Source organism: Chenopodium quinoa, unplaced genomic scaffold (genome assembly GCF_001683475.1).
Source record: "Chenopodium quinoa cultivar QQ74 unplaced genomic scaffold, ASM168347v1, whole genome shotgun sequence".
Taxonomy (NCBI): domain Eukaryota; kingdom Viridiplantae; phylum Streptophyta; class Magnoliopsida; order Caryophyllales; family Amaranthaceae; genus Chenopodium; species Chenopodium quinoa.
The window spans coordinates 1,540,002-1,548,272 of record NW_018744092.1 but is presented as its reverse complement, the minus strand read 5'-3'; the positions used below and the strand labels follow the sequence as shown (position 1 = coordinate 1,548,272).

The window sequence follows — 8,271 nt, the reverse complement described above, 5'->3', positions numbered from 1 at the left end:
GTGTTCTACGAGAGACTTACGTCACCAAGACTGGATCATCTTCGCCTATACCTACAAGAAAACGGAAGCTCTGGTTGTACAGAGTTTCGCCTTCGACGATCAAGTTAGTAAGAGTCGAAGTAGATTAAAATGCGGAAAGTAAAGTGAATCTTCTCGGATCCCGAGATCAGGGGATTTCTTTGTTGTAAGAGAATAGTAAATAATGTAATAAATGAACGTGTCCCCAAAATGGGGTAAATGTCCCTATTTATAGGGCATTGGGCATAGTGCCCTTACGTAGGTCATTAGACCAAGATTTGGTGGGCTGCGTTGTTTTACGGCGCTTTGGGAATTGGGCCCTTGAGGGCCTCCATTTTTCTTCAATATCAGCGTGCCACGTGTCATATCCTGATTGGCCCGTTTTGGACATTTTCGGAGGTGACACGTGTCACATTCTGGTTCGTCCACGTGGCTTGGGTATTTTTACCAAAATCCCCTCCATATTAATCTTCTCTAAAGTGGCTTGTACCTCTTTCTGCCAAGGACCCATGCTGACAGTATGAGAATTCTAATGTAAGACGCTGTACTCAGGTAGCCTACCAAACTTTTCAGTCATCCTGCTATCTTGCACCACTTCAAGTTCCAGCCCATCCCCCACCAATTCCTCACTGGAATGCTTCCCATAAGGTAAAAAAGGAGAACTGAATTGCTATTTACGAGCAGCTTTCGGCGGTCCAAGCTTAACAAAGTTCGGATCATCATAACTTAATCTGGAGACACTAGCCTTCTCCTTCAATTTGCTGAGCATCATCTTTTCTTTTTCACGGACTGCAGCAAAGGATTTCATCCTCTTTAATGGTGATCCTCGCAAGAAAGGACCATATTTGTACACTACCTCCGCCTTGGAGGCATCTTCCTCACTGAAGAATTGACAATCCTTTTCTACATGATTGAAGCGACCACAATAATAACAAAATTCCGTCAATCATTCATACTTCAAACCCACCCACTTCGACGAATTTTGTACCATAACAATTCTGATTCCCCTGCGCAAGGGTTTGTTCAGGTCCAGTAGAAATTTCACTCACATAGTATTTCCCCAACCCAGAGGGTCAGAGTTGTCATATTCTAGGAATCCTCCCATACAGTCACCTAGCACCTTAGCCATCGAGCCATTCCTCTAATTGAAAGGTATGTCTTCCAATTGAATCCAAAAGGGGAAGTGGGAAAATACGATCTTAGAGGGTTGTTCATCGCCCTCTATTTCTTTGAGAACCAAGAGTCTATCATCAAAAAAACCAAGGGCTGCCTTCCATAACCCGTTTCCTCACTGTTTCACAAACAAATTGGAAGATAAACAGGTTTGATTCGACCATTCTTATCACTACATTATCCTTGGCTCTCCAAATTGAAATTAGGGTTCTTTTAAAAGCTTCGAAATTGAAAGATTTCGAAGTCAATAACATACCCACAAAAGACATGGAAATTTTTGTATTTGTTTCATCATTGTTGCAATTTTCTAGATCGCCTCCAATTACCACCGTACCGATACATCATCCGTCAACTTAAACTTCTCAATTCTTTCACCAAGTCAGACTCCATCGGAAACCTCACACCAGAGACGAATTGAAATCACGCTAGCCAAGGGATCAATCAAAGAACAAAAAACCCCAAACGCGGACAAGCAACCGGGGCGACGAGGAACCCTAAATCGAGGGGCAAAATGTGTTTTTCTGGAACCTAGTTAGTATTTTCCATGTTTTAGTTTACCGGATTTCAATCTCTCTATCAATGTTACTCCACAAAAAGGGTAATGTTATTTTTAATAGGGTTGTTTATAAATTTCCTATGAGGTTAGCCAATTTTTTTATTTTTATTTTTTATTTTTATTTTAAAAAAATGAACACTTATGAATTAGTAATCCTGGTTGGAGTTCGCATGTAGTAAAATTGATAATGTCAACTATAATTAATTACGAAGTTCTCAGCAATCCTTGCAAATCCAACCAATATCATCATAATAAGTTTCATTAAAATAATCAAATTAACATAAAAGGAAAAAAAGATGACTACATGATTGAAATAGATGATCATTTGGAGGGAGATCTCTTGGTGTAGTGGCACAAGAGGTTGCCTCGTATACTTGAAGTGCGAGGTTCGATCCTCACTGCATTTTTATTATATTTAGTTTTTTTTTTCTTTTTAATTTCCTATATTATCGTTGTAATATATCTTTATCTTGCATAGCACAGTTTTTATAAAGGGTATTTTGGGCAAACGAAAATTCCCAAAAAAAAAAAATGGGATTTTACTTTAAAGAGTAACATAGATAACATAGATTTTTGCTTCTTAATGGATGTCTTAATTAATTTATTTATTTTTTTATTATTATTTTGTTTTTAAGATGGGGGGTTACCAAAATATTTTATAATCAATATAGCACTCAATTTTACTAAATTTCTTTATTTTACAATCATAAATATTTAAATGATATTTAAACAGGGAAATTTATTTTTTATATTCAAGTATGCATAATATATAGATATAAATATGTCAAGTAATTAGAGGATCGGAGCAAGCCAAAAAATCACCGTGCATGCATTGCGTGCGCCTCTAAGCTTGTCAGCTTTAAATTGAAGAAAGAAAAAAAAGAAAAAAAAGAAAAAAAAAAAAAGGAAGAGAGAGGTTGAGAAGTGAAAACGTGAGAAGACCAAGTCGCTGCTTGTCGCCGGTAAGCGTCGGTGCGGTAAGTAAGAGTAAAGAGAGCTTTTTCATTTTTAAGGGTCTTGCTTTATTTGGGTTCGGTACGTCAAAATTAGGTTGAAACGTCGTTAATTCTTCAGTCAATCATACCTAAAAATCGCCGCTATACCCAAAACCAAGGGGACATATTTGGGCTATACCCGTCCCCTGACCTTGTACCCGTGCATCACAGTGCGGAATCCTAGACAAAAAAAATAACGAAAATGCCACTATATTAACGTATACTCAGTAGTATTTGTAATTGGGTCTGGCTCCTTGATTATTGAATAGTACTTCGTATTGATTATTCCTCGAGTCCTCAAGCCATTGTTAGGAAAAATATAGATGTAATGAAAGTATAAGGAGTTGAAACAATGTGACAATTCAGTTTAATAACGATTCATTAGGTGACTTGCTTTGCAAATTGCATAAATTCCAAATTCCCCTGAAAGCACTATAGATTAAAGTGTGCTCTTTTCTACTTGACTGACCACTCCATTTTGCAACAGCGCCACTCTTTTCTATTCCTTGACTAGAGAAGAGAATATAAGCATATAACTAAAGCAGAAGACTGAAAATCCCCAGCAAACCCAAGAGAAAACAATGGAGAAACCCAACAAGAAGCAAGTGTTGCTCTTTTACTGTGTAGAAGCTGAAGAACTTGCTCGTAAAAATGCTGCTCAATCTGATCTTATCAATCTTCAATCCATCAATTGGAGGTATCTTTCTATTACTCTGCTTCAATTTATTTTTTTTTCGAAATTTTTCTGAAATTTCTTGTACCCATTACCCGGAATTTGTTTAATTTGAATTTTCATTGATGATTCTGACTCATGAGTTTAATTTGGAATTTTATGTTTGTGTAATTTTGTGGTTACTGTAACAATACCCTTTTAATATTTTAAATTACTTGGATTTGGATACGTGTTCAAGTGTCCAAGTTGGCTTTTTTATGAACAATTTCATAATTTCAGCCCAGAATTAAATGCAGAAAATACAAGAGAAGAGTCTATAACCTTGTTGGAGTGTTGAGGATCCGACATGGGTACAAAATGAAATGGAGTATCTAAGAAACATAAATAATTTGTATGTTTTTTTTTCTCCCTTTGTTCGATATATTGTATGTTACAAGTATTTTGTAGCATGTTGTACACAATTTGGCTGCGAATTATATTATTGTTTGTTGGACATGTTACAAGTTCCATTTGCCTGCCTTGAAGTCTAGGCATTTCCTGCTAGGTTTTATCTTGCAAATAGATTAATCTACAAAGTGAGATGTATGGTACATTGCTGCATATTTGAAAATGCAACCTTCATCCTTCGATTGTTGTCTATTGAGCTCGAAAATTATGCACGACTTTGTTAGATTTTCTTTGATAAGGGAAAAAAGACGGTTCTTCATTTGTGGTAGCCTAGTGGGCTTGCTGGTTTATCTTGTTTGTAGACAAATATTGAAGCTGTGTTACACTCCGAAATATACAGCATGTTTACCTCTATAATTCAGTGTTCTATTAGAGATCTGATTTATTATATCATGTATCAGGAGCTTTGATGATAGTTTTCCAAATCTTTTCATAAATAATGCACAAGATATAAGAGGCCAACATTGGCTGCTTTTAGCTCACCAGCAGTCATATTTGAGCAACTGTCTGTTATATTTGCTCTTCCGCGGCTATTTGTTGCATCCTTCACATTGGTCTTACCATTTTTTCCAACTGGATCCTTTGAGAGAATGGAAGAGGAAGGAGATGTTGCCACAGCTTTTACAATGGCAAGGATATTATCCAACATTCCAATATCAAGGGGTGGACCAACTAGTGTGGTCATATATGACATACATGCTTTGCAGGTGAGTTTTATAATCAATTAGAAGCTGGAATAGATGTGTTCTCTATTCTGGTTCCTTATTGTCAATTTGTCATAATACTTTAGTATTGGAATTTCTTTTACATGCTTCGTGATTATATTTGTGTGTATTGAGTATTATGAGGGGGTCTTGTTGAAATTCTGTTACATTTGTGCTTTCTTTTTAGATTTTAAATTTCATATATAACATCGTTAAATGGGATAAAGTGAGTCAATTAAGAATTTTGCCAATAAATATGTGGGTTGACATTCATATAGTCATATTAAAATGAAGGTCTTTGAAATGAAATTTTTTTATTTTTTTGTATGAAAAGAAATATGCTATCAACATACTCTAAAGAGATTGAAATGGGCTGATGGTCACTATGATTAGATTTGTGACAAACTTTAGTTCAACCTCCGCTTCAATGTAATGGTTACATTACAAGTTCAAGTTAAATGATCAATGTGACTATTGATTCCAGCCATAGGAGATATTTTATGTATGAATATGAGTTCACCATTTCCAAGTTAATTGTGTAAACCTAAAAATGTCAAAGTGTTGATGTTGGAGATGGGAGTGAATTGCATTGGTAATTTTTTTTTGTAAGAACTAGTCTTTTGGAAGAGTAGCACTTTGAGTTATTGTTGTAAACAAACAGAAAGTAAGAATGTTACCGTTAAAGTAACTAAGACCAACTTGTCAAAAGTCAGCCTAATAAGTTTTGTAGAAACTAGAAAAGGGTAGTGTATCTCTGTTGAATGTTGTTCATTTCTGTTGCTAATAGAATGAGTTGGAGGTGGGTGCTAGCTTTCTAAATTCTTGTTGTAGGACAACATTCATCATCTGATAATTTTTCATTATATTCCCTGCTCTCCTCTACTACACCTGAAAGTTTGAATTGAAGTGACTGAGTTGCATGATTTTACTCAGCATACTTCGTGCAATTGATTTGGGATTGATTGCCCTATGAAAGTGTGAATGGTCTGAATTGTGGTAATGAATTGAGTCGTCAAACTCTAATTTGTTGGATGAACAGGCCTTGGTCCTCTTGGACAATTATCTGTTCTGAGGTTGTAGTTCCTAGTAGCTGGTGAAGTGCTTGCTCTTTCTCTATTCTCTTCTAAATAAAAAGTGGGGAAACAGGAAAAGATGTAGTATTATCCGTGTAACAAGAGGCTGTAACTTCTAGATAATGTGTGATTGTTGATGGTTGAGGACCAATGTTGTAATATAATAATATATGAAGCAGCTTCAATAGAAGATATATTATTGAGAAACTAGACACATATAGGGCCTGAGAAGTGTTTGGTGGAAATATTAGGACATGACCTTTGTTTTCTATATAATTTAGATGTGTTTGTTCAGTGATTACCATAGCCCATAGGCGGACTGTGGAAAGTTGATAAAGAATTTTTGGGATATATAGGTTACTCTGAGCTCCTAATTTTTGGGTGTGGGGATTTAGTTCCTATTTACTGTTTGGTTTGCCTTTGTCAGGTATTGGCTATAGTGATATGGGTTTGGGTTTGAGTGACAGGGGGTTTTGGATATTAGGGGATCATAAAATATGGGTATTTTGTGATAGTGTCGTGTTCAGAGAGTTTGAAAATTTTCGATATCAGAGGTATTAATATCGTGTAATGAATTCTGGAGAGGTGGCTATTACTTGGATAATTACATTATTGGTTGTTATGGAGCCTGATGTAAGTCATGTAACTACTATAAGTAGGATTAGGATGTGATTATAAACTTTATAAAGAGAAGTTTAAAAAATAAAAAAATCATAGAAAATTTAATGCTAGATATATTTACTAATTGCTTCGAGAACCACTATACTAACTCCTTGGTTACTATGACTATTATCTTATAAACCAGCTGTTTTCAATCATGGGTATTCAAACCGTTTGTTATGTGTTTAACTTGGGTATTGGAAAATGAAAAGTTATCATAGCTTACTATTCTAGAGAGTATTGATAGGAGCATTTTCTTTGGAGTGCAAATTTCTGAAATGTTATCAATAATGCCTGACCTTGGTGAAAGAAGTGATATCATGATATGCCTATTTTGGATTCATCACAAATTTGTGAATTACTTTGTCTGTTCCCTTTATTATTTAAGCGAAATTAGGTTCCCAACTTCCGGCTTGATTATTTATAATTTCTATCATACTTCTTTTGATACTTTAAGATATTCTTATTTGCATTTTGTACGGTCTCCAATGTACACCTTTGACCATTAATACCTTTAAAATTGTTAAAAAGTCAATATTATGACACATTGAAAAGAAATTAACAAGATCTTGCATGATAGTGTTTTTCTTATATACTTCATATAAATTACCAAAGGCCGCCTAGGTTTTCAAAGTTTGACTACATAAAATTCAAATGCGAAGCTTTCTTCCCGGTTCTGTCTACTAACTACTGTCTATCTTCTGTAATACTTGCCTCCATTTTTTTTTAGTTGACATGTATTCTTTTTTAGGAAGTTTTTTTTAGTTAACACGTTTCCTTTTCGGGTAAGACTTATACTTTGCATTTACTAGCTACCCCACTTGCTTTATCATTCTCTTTCACTCTCTCTCTCCTCTTCTTAATATGTGTGCCTAAATTGAACGTGTCAACTAAATAGAAACAGAGGAACATTGTTTTTTTCACGTGTTTGACACTTTATTTTTTGCTGTTTTGCAGGAAAGGTTTTAATTTAGTGACAATGTACTACCATTGTTTGAAACTGGCATCCCCCTGTTGAAGCAGCGCCTTGATCAACTCCCAGATGCTGAAAAGGTTACTATAATATGTTTTCCTTTCTCCACTGGCCATTATGTTAATTCCGCAAAGAATTTTCAACTGTCTTTACAGCTGTATGTTAATGATTGCCCCTTACTCCACAACATTGTTCCAGATAGTAGTTGCATTTCAAGATGAAGGAGTATGGAAGCGATTCCACAAGCAGCTAGATCATTTTCCTACGGTCTGTGTATTTTTATGTCATGTGTGATTATTAAAACTGTTCTGACCAATTCAATCCTGCATATTCCATCGCAATTAAAATTTTCATGTCATCCAATACCAGGTGGTTTGTGCAAAGGTTCGTGAAGGTGATAAACGGATAGTGAGGCTTAAGGAAGGCAACCCTGCTGGCTGTCACGTTGTCATTGTTGATGACTTAGTACAATCTGGTGGCACTCTTATTGAGAGAAAGCAATCATGTCTGTATTACATAAACTTTCATTTAGTCGTGTACATATGCAATACCTCGTTCCTTTTTTAACAAGAGCAGACTTGCTGCTTTCCTTACACAATAACTTTGGCTAGGAACTCAAGAATTCATAAAAATTTGGTCTTTGTGTTTTCTAAGTTCCACTCATCTTTTTAAGTTGAATCTTACTTTTATATTATTATTCATGTTTACCAATCAAATCTGTATGTTTTTCAAGGGTACTTGTACTAGTATATGACTTGGTTCTTGAAACTGCAGAAAGTATTGGCTGCGCATGGTGCAGTGAAGGTTAGTGCTTATGTGACCCATGCTGTATTTCCAAAGGCTTCATATGAGCGTTTCACGCATGAAAATGACCATCGTTAATAATTTATCACATAATTGCAACATAATATCTGATGATTCTTGATTGCAAAGTCCGTAACTAATGATGACTCAAAATATCTTTGTTTATACCTTCTCCCAGGTTCAGAGAAAGCATTT

General features: G+C 35.3%; 1 pseudogene; it reads left to right on the top strand.

The window, feature by feature from the left end:
- The first annotated feature begins 3,173 nt into the window (after positions 1–3,173).
- Positions 3,174–7,478, top strand: LOC110691700 (annotated as a pseudogene).
- The last annotated feature ends 793 nt before the right edge of the window (positions 7,479–8,271 follow it).